At 34.6% G+C, this 13,235-nt stretch overlaps 1 protein-coding gene across 1 annotated transcript in view; it reads left to right on the forward strand.

Moving 5' to 3' along the window:
• LOC143225335 (uncharacterized) overlaps window positions 1–13,235 on the forward strand; it is a 331,508-nt gene continuing 318,273 nt past the window's right edge. Inside the window, exon 1 of the mRNA XM_076454555.1 lies at window positions 1–471. The gene's annotated coding sequence lies outside the window, so the exon portion shown is untranslated. The remainder of the gene's footprint in view (window positions 472–13,235) is intronic.

Below are 13,235 nucleotides of genomic sequence, written 5' to 3' on the forward strand. Positions count from 1 at the left end.
TATATCTATATAGAAGAGAAAGGAGAGAAGACTTCGAACTCGTGGTTAGGTGAGCAAACCGAGAGGACACCAGAAATATCTGATTCTGGTGTTACGATAGCACATAACACCAGAGGCAGACGAAATTTCCCAGTAGTAACATACTTTAAACCAAACTGACATAAAATCGGAAAGGTTTTCTGATACCATGATAAAATAGCCAGCATATCCCTCCACCGATGATAAACTAGCTTTCACCATGTGTGAAACCTTATAGACTATCTATGGAATATGGCGGTCACCTGGTGATCTTGTGTTAGAAGCAGTTTACCTACACAGGTTAAAGATTCCACAGCGACTTCGAATCATATCTCTATCGAATCTGGCGAGAAAGACAGACATCATTAAAAAGGATTACAAACTACTATTATAGGAATAAAGAAAGACGGCTCTTTACGGGAATAGGACAAGAGTCATCACGTGCTCGGACAGGTAGGAGATTTTTGTCTTTACTTTTAAAGAAATTGCATTTAAATAAAAATATTTTCGTTTATAGCAAACGTCCATTGACTCTCATTTTTAATTCTAAATCCTTCCTTTAACACGTTAATACTGTTCGAGTTTTAACAAGTTTAATATTATTAAAGATCCTGAAACTAGATGTTCCATTTACGTGAACACATTTAAAACAGAAGGATGTGTACGATGAAACAGTCAGTAACAGGTTGTTTACAAGTGAATAATGGTTTCAGGTTATATTTATTTGATATAAAAACCTGTATGTTTGTAACACATGTTCATAAGATAAAGATAAGTCAGTGTAACATTTAAAGCGCGTGGTTGCGTGATATAGTTCTGTACAATGAAGTGGGCATATCTTTACATAAGTACATGATCATTTAATTAACACAATATATTTCACATTGGATTTAGCCCGCCCGCTAGTACAGCAGTAAGTCTCCGGACTTACAACGCTAAAATCAGGGGTTCGATTCCCCTCGGTGTGCTCTGTAGATAACACTATACTTTAAACACTGGGTTACATGACACAACATAGTACTTATTGTCCTACGAACATTGTGTTACATGACACACCATAGTATTTATTGTCCTATGAACACCGGATTACATGACAAACCGTAGTATTTATTGTCCTACGAACACCGGGTTACATGACACACCATAGTATTTATTGTCCTACGAACACCGAGTTACATGACACACCACAACATTTATTGTTCTATGAACACTAGGTTACATGACACACCACAGTATTCATTGTCCTATGAACACTGGGTTACATAACACACCACAGTATTTATTGTCCTACGAACACCGGGTTACATGACACATTTTAGTATTTATTGTCATATGAACACTAGGTTACATGACACACCACAGTATTCATTGTCCAATGAACACCTGGTTACATATCACACCACAATATTTATTGTCCTACAAACACTGGGTTACATGACACACCACATATTTATTATCCTATGAACACCGAGTTACATGACACACCATAGTATTTATTGTTCTACGAACACCGAGTTACATGACACACCACAACATTTATTGTTCTACGAACATTGCGTTACATGACACACCATAGTATTTATTGTCCTATGAACACCGAGTTACATGACACACCATAGTATTTATTGCCCTACGAAGAACACCTGCTGGAGGAAGGTTTGGGGACGTCCTACGCAAACCTGCTATGTTACTTATCTGTGCATATTTTATTAATCAAATTTTATTGAAATGAATGGAAGTTTTACCCAAATATGTTTAGCAAATTTAGGAAATTTATTTCAATTTTATGTATGCAATATCAAACTAAGTATGTCGAAAAAATATGTTTGGTATAAATATAACTTAGGAAACTATTGAGATATGTTAAAACGTATAGCTTTAGTTCTTATCTTTATTTTTAACTAATAACAATATAAAAGTTATGAAACAGCCACAATCCTTAATCCACAACTACAATGGTTTTCATAATTAATATTAATAATACACTTTTCTATAATAATCCAATGCTAAATATTTATATGTGGTATTTCATACAACATTCCTTTCTTTGCTTCCTCATACGACCAGAAGATGTCACTAAATACTGACTTTTCTTTCAAATCCATATTAGTATATCTGTCTTTCTAAGTCATTGACAAGGCTTAGTAGGTGTAATACGTATTGAAAAGTGTAATATAATATAAAAATTATGTATGTGAATGATGATGTGTTCAACAGAGATTGTTTCGGTTATAATATATCAATGTCCAGTGTTTCTCTAAAAGAAAATTAACACATAATCAGGGCGGAAGGCTATGCTATAGCGTAGTTCGTGTAAGCGTAAATCTGACACTGCCCATGAACACTGGGTTACACAATACAGTATAGTCTGTGTAAAATAGTATTGCAAAAAAACTAGAAATGAATAATGTAAGAACGTATCGTACACACAACAATCATCTGTGTAAATGTTAATAGCGTTTAATTAAACGAAATCAATATTTCCTCATCAGGAATCTTGGTGTCATTTGTATATTCGATGAAAGATATGTAAAACAGTCTCAAAAATATTAAAAAATTACCGCTTACACAAACTATATTTTATGTATGATGAATACAGCTCTCCCTAAAACGTGAAACCGCTACAGCACAATTAATAACACTTTGAGAGACCAAATATATTTCGATGTGTTTTAGGTTTAAAAAACTGTATGGAAAATCAACCTTAATCTGTATATACAATTGAGTAAACTTTGGACAACTTGAGTTCTATAGCTAGATTAGTTTGTGTAGATGGTGTATTATTAAATCACAGAAAGGGTGACTGCGTTAAGATCAGGTTTTGGAGACCCGGATGTCACCATACAAGAGTTTTATTTAGAATTCGCAATTTTTATTATGGGCCTTTTTTTTATATCTCCAACAATATGTATTTTAAGTACAAACGTTAACAACAGGCAAGAATTGGGTGAAAAGGTTATATTCCTGTAGGGGTGGTAATTTTATAACTTTAAAAACATGACTTCGACTGACATTATGGTTTAAAAAGTAGAAAAGAATAAATTAGATAATTGTTAAAGTTTGTTTGTTTGTTTCTTCGCCATTCCATTCTTGAAAACAAGTTTCTTTCGACCCCAGGTTACGAACAGGTAATAGTAACACGTTTATTCATGATTTGTTTTCTTTCAGGGTTTAAGTAAGATCCATGGTAGAAGATATGCAACTATAGGTGCAACATAGAAACTTCTTGTCAAAGGTCATTACAGAAAAAGATGGAGGCGTGATAACATGTGACGTGGTATATACATAAACATTATGCAAGAATGCAAAAAAATAAACAAACGCTTAAAGGTGGTTGGGGTTATTATCATGGAAAAATTTACAGGTTTTACTGCTAACTGTTGCCATTAAACGTAGACTGCAGCGTTATGAATATGTGCTGCAGTAACCATAACAACGGATTGTTTACAGAGGAAAGTGTAGAAAGGAATGTTTAGTTTGTTATAAATACAAAAACAAGTCGAAACAAAAATAATTAAACAAAAAACGCTACACTAATTATAAATATTTCAGGGTAAAACTATAATGTTGGTTTATAAAATGTACCCTAGGTTTTGGAGGTGACTGTGATGTAGGGCCCACATTGCGGTGGGGATACACCGTCTATCAATCTTAATCGACATTCGCTAGCCTCACATAAGAAATAAAAGAGTAGCAATAGATATAGAAATATAAATTAGAAGAGCGAGATGTGGATGTTCAAGCCCACAATGCCCCACATCTATATCACCCTTCACTGCCTGTAGACAGTTGTGAAAAGGTAACTGCTATCCAAAGTAAAGAAAAAACATTAATTGAAATAAAAATAAGAATAAGAAAATAAAGTACTACCAGTTGAGGGTAACTAAGTTCAAAACTTACCTCTTAAAGTTAGCATTCCAGCCCCTAATTGATACCACATCTGTGTGTTAAACCTCTAAAGGTACATTGTTTGAACAAGGTAGAAATCTGACTTTAGTCAAAAGAATATTCTGTCGTTTTCTTATCAACTTTTGTTAAATGTCTTCGAACAAGATTCGGTAAGCCATGATTTTACTGTGGAACTGTTTGTGTGATAGAAACCTGGTCTCTTAGAACAAGTCTTCATATATATTTAGAGGAAAAACTATTGAGTTGGAAGGTTTGGATATATTTTATACCAGCAGAGACCCACAAAATAACTGCGGTCAAACAAATATCTATATTGCAATTGCAACATTAGTTCATTAAATATAGGATTTCTGGAATACTACTAAATAATTCTAATCGTAGATACTGAAATCTGAAGTCCACTTGTCTTGGGCTTAAGATTAGTTACGCCTTTATTAAGCACGACCTATATTCGAAAAGGAGGTAAATTAACACTGTAACTTGTGCATGTTTTTTGCTTTAGTTTAGTTATGGCTAAATATTATCGTACTTCATACTATCAATAAATAAATTTGTAACGTTCTTCTACGATCTCATGTTAGGCCTTTTAAAAACTCGGATAATTTTTAATATATTGTATTAAATGTCTACTAAAGCATATTTACACCCGTTAAAAATGTAGTGCGTGCGCATGTGCATTTAGATGCGAGCACATTTAAAGGACAGAAAAACTGAATATTACTGTAACAGACATAAATGTATTTTAATGAAACTAATCGATTGAAATATACTCTAAACTTTACTTTCATCACGTACTAAATAAAAAAGTAAATTTTTTTTGTTCACGAAAGAATAAGCTATGGATTACTCATGAATGGAAATAAAATGTTTAAGCCTAATCTTATTTTAAAGTAGAACTAATAAAAAGACGTATATAATTTAATAAATGGTATGAAACATATTAATATTTTTAGATTATTTTTATAACTAAAATGGTTTCACTTGAGTATATACTGTACACCTGTGTTTCAGTTTATTAAAAAATCTGTATCACATATAATTTAGGACACGTTTTCAAACCAGCCATGACAATAGAACAGCTTCTACTGTTCTTTCACAAACGGCATTGAATCAGAGCATTGAATCAAACAACCGTAAGTTTTCAATTACAAAATGTTACTTATCAATTACAGTTCGTGTCGGTTAGCTTTCTTCTTTTGAAAGAGTGTAAAGTCCGTTAGTGTAAATCACTTCATATCGGATTGTGTTCCAAGATAATAATATTAAGTGGAACATAAACGCTCTGTTTACCGTCTAGTGTTCGTGTTCAGTGAGGCTTTACCATAGAAAGGGTTAGATTCTACTTTCTAAAGTATATAAACAGTTCAACTTTCGTAAGTAGGAAAACTTAATGTAAAGTAGCAATTGGAATAGGGGGTGGGTGGGAAGTAAAATAGCGTAACAGGTAGGTCAGTCTTTGTTTAGTAAAAGCGTACAATAATAGCAATATTCATGCTCTACGAAACAATTTGCGCATGCCTACATAAGTAGGTAGGCTTAACACCCATTATCATCGTGAAACTGGAAACATTTTGTTTAGAGGATGGTAGAGGTGCTCTTCGCTGTCATTCTCTTCGAATTCTTGTAAAGTAGAAAGTTATTTTACACTAACATAAAGTAAGACATGTTAATAACTAATACCTACGTTGGCATTGTTTCGTCGAATGTCACGCAAAGCTTCTCGGGGGATATCTGCACTAGCCGTCTGTAATTTAGAAGTCAACACCACTCACCGCCAGCTCCTAGGCTGCTCTTTATCAACGAAAATTGAGATTGACCGTGGAATTACAACGTCCTCACGGTTAAAGGGAGAAACATGTTTAATGACCAGATTCGGTCCAGATTTTGAGTCGAGTCTCGTAACAACTGAGCCATGACAACGGTCAAGACACATCATAATGCTAGCAAGATACTAAAATTTGATTTGTTTTGAATTTCATGCTAAGCTACTCGAGGGCTATCTGCGCTAGCCGTCCCTAATTTAGTAGTGTAATACTAGAGGGAAGGCAGCTAGTCATCACCACTCACCGCCAACTCTTGGGCTACTCCTTTACCAACGAATAGTTGGATTGACCGTCACGTTATAACACCCCCACGGCGGAAAGGGCGAGCATGTTTGATGTGACTGAAATTCGAACCCGCGACCCTCAGATTACAAGTCGAGTGCTTCAACCACCTGGCCATGCCAGGCCACTAACAGAGTGTTTAGAGAAAGTATTGTTAGCCTTAAGATCCCGTAACAGAGTTGTTGGAGAAATTATTGTTAGTCTTAAGATCCCGTAACAGAGTTGTTAGAGAAAGTACTGTTTGTCTTAAGTTCCTATAACAGAGTTGTTAGAAAAGTATTGTTAGTCTTAAGTTTTTATGACAGAGTTGTTAGAAAAAGTATTGTTAGTCTTAAGTTCCTCTGAGTTATTAGAAAAAGCATTGTTAGTCTTAAGTTTCTATAACAGAGTTGTAATAGAAAGTATTGTTAGTCTTGAGTTTCTATAACAGAGTTGTCAGAGAAAGTATTGTTATACTATAACTTTCTTCTTTTATCAGTTGAATATTTATTGATTGAAGGAGCAACCTCTTGATTTAAAAAAATTTTTCTTGGTTGTTGAGTGGTAATCTCATGCACTTCAACTCTAAAATCGAAAGCTGTGGAAAGTTTCTGACAGGCAATAAATATTCATTTAAGAAATACTGAACATACCTACCTTTATTTTGATTTAAGTTATTGGTGATTTTAAGACCGCACTGATAGCCTCTGAAAAAACTATCGTTTTATAATTTTATTATTGAAGGTGAGGATACTAACAAATTTCAAAACGTTTTGTACGTTGTGGTTAGAGTCAAGCCTGAGAGTATAGAACTTTATAACTATTGGAATTCTAGGCTTTTTGTTTATAATATAATGTTTTGTTTTACTTCATCAACCAGACGTTCAGGGATTTTTTTTATTTTTTACAATGAGTCAACTATACTAATTCATATTTCTATAAAACTGACTTCTAATTGAATACACTGCTAGAAGGTACATCCAGGTATTCTTCAAACAGATTTGAAGAATTCGAACGAGGGATTAAAGATAAAAAATCTTGGTATCAATGGTTGAAGACTTCATGCTAACAAAGTTAACAGCCTCCTGTCTCGACGAATTACATCGTAATCCTCAGATGAAAATATTGATTTCATCTTTGATCTGTTATGATCGCATCTTGTACATGTACAATGTACAGTTCTTAAATTAGTTCTCTATGATATTTAAATAGGTTTCAATGGTTTTGACTGCTTTGTCTCTTACGTATTAGAATACAAAGGTAATTTCAGCCAAATCTTTTTGACATTTTGAATCTGTTTAACATTATACCAATTACATATTACCCGCTGTGGTGTTTTCAGACAGAGGTGACTTCCCCTTTTCTATCACTTTTGGGAGAAATTAGCGCTGAAAATAACATGACAAAAAGGTCCGCAGAATAACAGGAGATTCGGCAAGATTTCTACTGGAAGTAAACATACATCCTCTGGTTAACTCGTGAAAAACAGAGACTGAACACAAATGTACAGTCGCAGGAGACAATCTTTATTCAAGCAAACCCAACGAACATGTGTTTTATTTTCTATAATGAGTAGTTGCTTTTACTGAAGAATTGGGTATTAAGTTCTTCTAACTTATTCAGGTGAAGTTACTTTATACTTTTATAAATATTCTCTCGCGTTACTAACTTTACTCGTTAATGCCAGAAGGTCCCAGAGCAACCACGTTCTGCTCATTTCCAATGAAACACAACTCTAACAGCATATGGGTGAAATCAAGGAAGAATGTACTAATACGACAAACACAATGCATCTCACTTATGTAGTGTCGACTCTTAGAAACGACAGCACGTTTCTCTCAGTCCCAGGGTTCACGAGACAAGCAATAATACAAAAACCATAGTTTTGTTGGTGTAGATACCATACATATTATCATTTACATGCAGCTGTAAGAGTGATAACTACCTTAAATAAGTGAAGTGTTATTATTGCCAATTTTATCTAAGTTATTTAATATCAGAATTATGGTAAGAATTAATAATACAATATTATATAATGAGGTCATAACCTCAAGAGATCATCTTACCCCAAATAAAAAAATAACGAGCCAACCTTACATACCTTGGAGCTATCTTTGCTACAAAAAGACATAAAGTGATAATCTAGGTGAATGACACAGTGTAGTAGGTAGCTAAAGCAAAACGAACTTCAGCGTTGATTTCATGTCATCAATAGCAAGCTTACATTTTTTTCCAATTTCCAATTGCTTAACTTCGTATTCTCTTGATATATGGCATTATATGATGTATGGATTTTAGTAGACTGTTTCACACGTGGCTTTCTTGGACTGGGACACGTCCTCGGCCGAGTTTCAACTACACTCTTTTTGTTTTTTAAATATAACTCGCGTAGTACTCTCTTTGATTCTTTTGTCTGCTGATCGTTATGTTGTATAACTACGATTAGTTGACAGTGAACCATATCATAGGAATATTTCACGTTCTACTTCGATACTAAAGACATTTTAAAATCATCTTCTCAGTGAAATGTAGACAAGTTCAGACTTGTTTATCTTTTCCCATGTCCCTTGTGATTATGACATTTGGCTCGCAACCCGCTTACCGCAGGTTCAAATTCCCTCACCCTTTCAGCCATTGAAGCGTTATAATGTAACAGTCAAGCTCAGTAGTTGTTGGGAAAAGAGTAGCCCAAGAGTTAATAATAAATTGTTATCGCTAGCTAGACTTTTCTCCAGTTAATCACTTGAAAACCATAGGCAGATAAGAGCAGGTAGTCCTCAAGTTGCTTTGATCAAAATTCAACAAACAGGCGTGTTGATAAAAACGAATGAACCTTCGTTTTAACCTTCTGAAGTTCGGTAGTACCCACCAGAATGAATTAACTAGCTGCAAGTTTCAGATATTTAATAAAAAATAAAACTTTTACACCAGTTCAATTATAATTCTCGAGTTTTAAGACTTGCTTTATTTGTGTATTCAACTACACTTGGATACTAGTGGTCTAATTGTTATTACGAAAGTTTTTGGTTTTTTTTTTTTTTGCATTGTTTTAATATACCATAACAATATAACCCGTTTACATTGTTTTAACACAGCTTGTGAGTATATTGTGCATATATGATTTTCTGGAAAGTTGGAGGTTTTGTATATTTGAGTGATTTTATGTTTCGATTCACTAAGTTTTGATACTATGCTTTTCGTATATATTGATAATAAAGTGTTTTAATTGGATTTTGAAAATAACTCTCTAAAAGGTCGTGGCACGTGCACTTTGACCTACCTAACCTGGTTTTACGTTTTAGAGTAAAATATCAACTAACTAATATCTCAGAAGTAAACACCTGGTTCTGTCCGAAGTTACTATTGACACATACATAGATGTAAAAATCTACTTGTAACCCACCTTATACGTCAACGTTAATATACCTTAAACGTAACTTAATTCATCATACATACAGCAGTGAGATTAGAGATAACAGTTAAATGTTAAACTCAGGATGTGTCTGTATCACTTAGTACGTACCCATTTACGGCTTCAAGAAAATGGTAATAAGTTCTATTGTGCAGAGAGTACCAGCTTCAGATGAGGGCTCTCGTGATCTTGCACGTTTCGCCAGCACCAGACAAGTGACCTTTCACCTGCGGAGCTCTATTCCAAGACAGGAATGCATAAAACTTAACAACAGTGTTTTGAGGGTCATGATAAGATATATTCATCTTTTATAAAGAGCCATCGTATTCTAGCAAGTTTCTTGGCGATATGACGTTTCATTAAAGAAATTATTTTGTGTTTTTTGGTGTGTTTTTTATCGTATATATATGTGTTTTTCTAAATTATGTCTTGCACTGGTGGTAAACTTTGGATGCGAAACAACTGTATGTATTCCTCATGGATAGTTGTTGATATACTAGGATCATAATAACAAAGGAACATTTATTTGATTCACTTGTTTGTATTAAGTTTAGGGTGACACAGGAGTTACAAAAGTTTGTAACAGATTAGTGTTATTCAAGGTCAAAACTGTGCACAAAAAATCTAGTTTCATTTCTAAAGTTCATCAGTGTGCATACATTTATGTTTCAAATTTGTTTCGCACTGAATTTCATCGATATTATTCTTTCATTACCGTTTCCTTAAAAAAGAAGCAGCTGTTTCGTAGGTTACGAAATTACTTATAGTATTTGTTTGTGTTTTTATTTTTGCGCAAAGCTACACGAGGGCTATCTGCGCTAGCCATCCCTAATTTAGCAGTGTAAGATTAGATGGAAGGCAGCTAGTCATCACTACCCACTGTCAACTCTTGGGCTACTATCTTACCAACGAATAGTTTGATTGACTGTCACATTATAACGTCCTCACGTTTGAAATAGCGAGCATGTTTGATGTGACATGGATTCGAACCCGCGACCCTCGCATTACGAGTCGAGTGTCTTAATCACTTGGCCATGCCGGGCTTATGTATAGTAATATGCACATATAGTACCTGTGTTGTAATTGCCATCTACAGATTAAATTGTCAATTAAAATTGATTGTTGTTTACGTTTAGTACTTTAAAAACATTCTACGGTAGATTAGCAGTAAATCTATACATTCATGACACTATAATCCAGGGTTCGATCCCCATCGGTTTAAAGAGCAGACATAACCCACTGTATCGCTTTGTGTCACAATAGCAACAATGACAACGGTCTCATGGATCAGCGGTAAGTCCTTTTCTAGTGGACAGAGCGCATAGAGCCCATTTTGTAAATTTGATCTGAAACAAACAAAACTTTGAAAACTGTACTTGGACACTTATAATGTGGAAATGTCTATAATTCAGTTTAAAGTAAAGTGTTTGTTTATTGATCTTGTGATTAAACAACGTAGTATCTTATAACTGAATTCAGTCTTAATAACAATAGTTTTTGTTGTTGTTTTTAGAAACACGTGGAACAACACAATAGATGTATCGATAACATATCGACACATAGTTCGGTACGATGCGATTTATGTAGCCAAGTAGATAAGGCACTTGACTGGTAATCCGAGAGTCGCGGATTCGAATCTCTGTCACACCAAACATGCTCGCCCATTCAGCCGTGGGGGCGTTATAATGTGAAGGTCAATCCCACTATTCGTTGGTAAAAGAGTAGCCCAAGAGTTTGCGGTGAATGATGATAACTAGCTGCCTTCCTTCTAGTCTTACACTGCAAAATTAGGGACGGCTAGCGCAGGTAGCCCTCGAATAGCTTTGAGCGAAATTCAAAACAAATACACTGCTAAATTAGAAACGGCTAGCACAGATAGGCCTCGTGTAGCTTTGCGTGAAATTCAAAACAAATCAAACGATTAATGTATCTTCATGAAATTTGGTAAGCTTTGAGTAAGGCATTTCGTATGCAAAAATAATCAGAATTTCTAATAAAGTATTTTGTTAAAATTAATGATATAATAAAGGAAGATGACTAGTGAGTACTAAATGTATTGATTTGATTTATCAAAAATATTATATGCAAAATAACATAACAAATTAAAAACAACAAAATAGTTATTAACTTTTTAACTTCACTTCTTCTGCTAGCTGCCATTTAGTTCATAAAACCTGAGAAATAAAAGAAAAACACTGTAAAGTGTGGTACATAAATAATATAATGTTAGATAATAAATTACAAACAAGTCTTTCAAACTTTGTAACAAACCGTTGTAGATACGTATCGTATCGACTAGTAGGATGAATTACGTAACAACAACAACCGTAGGTTTTGCTTGTTTGTTTACTGAGTTTCGTGCAAGGTTATCTGTGGTAGCTGTTCGTAATGTTTAAGTGATAGACTAGAGGGAAGAGTTAGCCAGCAACACCCACTGTCAACTCTCGAGCTACTGTTTTACCAACAAACAGAGGGAGTGAATTTAACACTCTAAAGACCCCACGATAGAAAGGGAGAGCATGTTTGTGGCGGAATTCGAACCCACAATTCGCATATTACGAGCCGAATGCCCTGATCACTAGTCCACTCCAGGCTCAAAACAAGGGAGTAGCTGAACTAAGTAGAAATTAATAATTTGGTAGCGTGGAGTTGACACTCTGTTTTGGACTGTAGTCACTACTGAATTACAATTTCAAGGGCGTTCTAAGGGCGCTTTTTCGTAGTTTGCTTCAATAAAGAGAAAATGAATCACATTACCTCAAATTATTTTGAGAAAAAGTCACAGAATTCTGTATTTTTTGTTTGTTTTTTACATATGGGGGAGCAAAACCATTGTTTGGCCGTATTATTTACAAAACAAAATTTTTGTATCTCTTAAAACAAGTAGAATTTAGAGTTGGAACTCGTGTTTGTATGTTTGTTGAACATACATCACACACATTGTTGTAGTCTGAATACGTTTTTAGACCTAACCCTAATCAACATTTGTTTTGTTTGAGTTGTCAAGTGTAGCTAGACGAAAGGAAAACATATATTTTGTATTTCACATTTCCATTGCATACGATTCCTTCATTTTAAGTACCAAATAACAATAATAAACAGATCTACTTTCTATTTCAAATGGTGTTGTGGTTAGGATGCTCGACTCGCAAGCTGCGAATTCAAAACCCTGGCACTAAATGTCCTTGCTTTGTCAGCCATGGGTGCGTTACAATGTTACGGCTAATCTCACTTTTTGTTGGTGTAAGAATTGATCGTGGGTGGTGTTGACTGGTTCCTTTCCCTTTAGTTTGTTCGCGTTAAATTTGGAAAGACAAATTACGCCCACATTGGCACAGTGGTATATCTGCGGACTTATACCACTAGAAACTGTAGTAATTGCACATAATTCAAAACTATCCAATCCCAGTTTTTTGATGACGAGAAACCCAATTTTAGCTGGGTATGTTCCTAAAGAAAATTGTAAGTTGCTTGCAGAAACTAGAAAATAGATTTATAAGAGCAGTGCGGCATAAAATAGCACAGAATAAATTATACGGCTTATGAACGCTGGGAAACGCATTATTATTATTATTATCAGAACATCATTATAAAACAGCCTTCCTTGAATCAGTTAGCACCTTGAGGTCTGTTGGTTGTAGCAAATATATATTCAATAAGCTTTTTCTATTACGATGGAATCACACTCTGGATTTTAGCTTTGAACGTCCGTAAGTATTTACAGGTGACACACTATTCGGGGGACGGGGGGTACAAATCTCAAAATACTTACATTGGTAAATTCGATTTGTCAGGTCTTTAGGGGGGTGAAG

Source organism: Tachypleus tridentatus, chromosome 9 (genome assembly GCF_004210375.1).
Source record: "Tachypleus tridentatus isolate NWPU-2018 chromosome 9, ASM421037v1, whole genome shotgun sequence".
Classification (NCBI taxonomy): domain Eukaryota; kingdom Metazoa; phylum Arthropoda; class Merostomata; order Xiphosura; family Limulidae; genus Tachypleus; species Tachypleus tridentatus.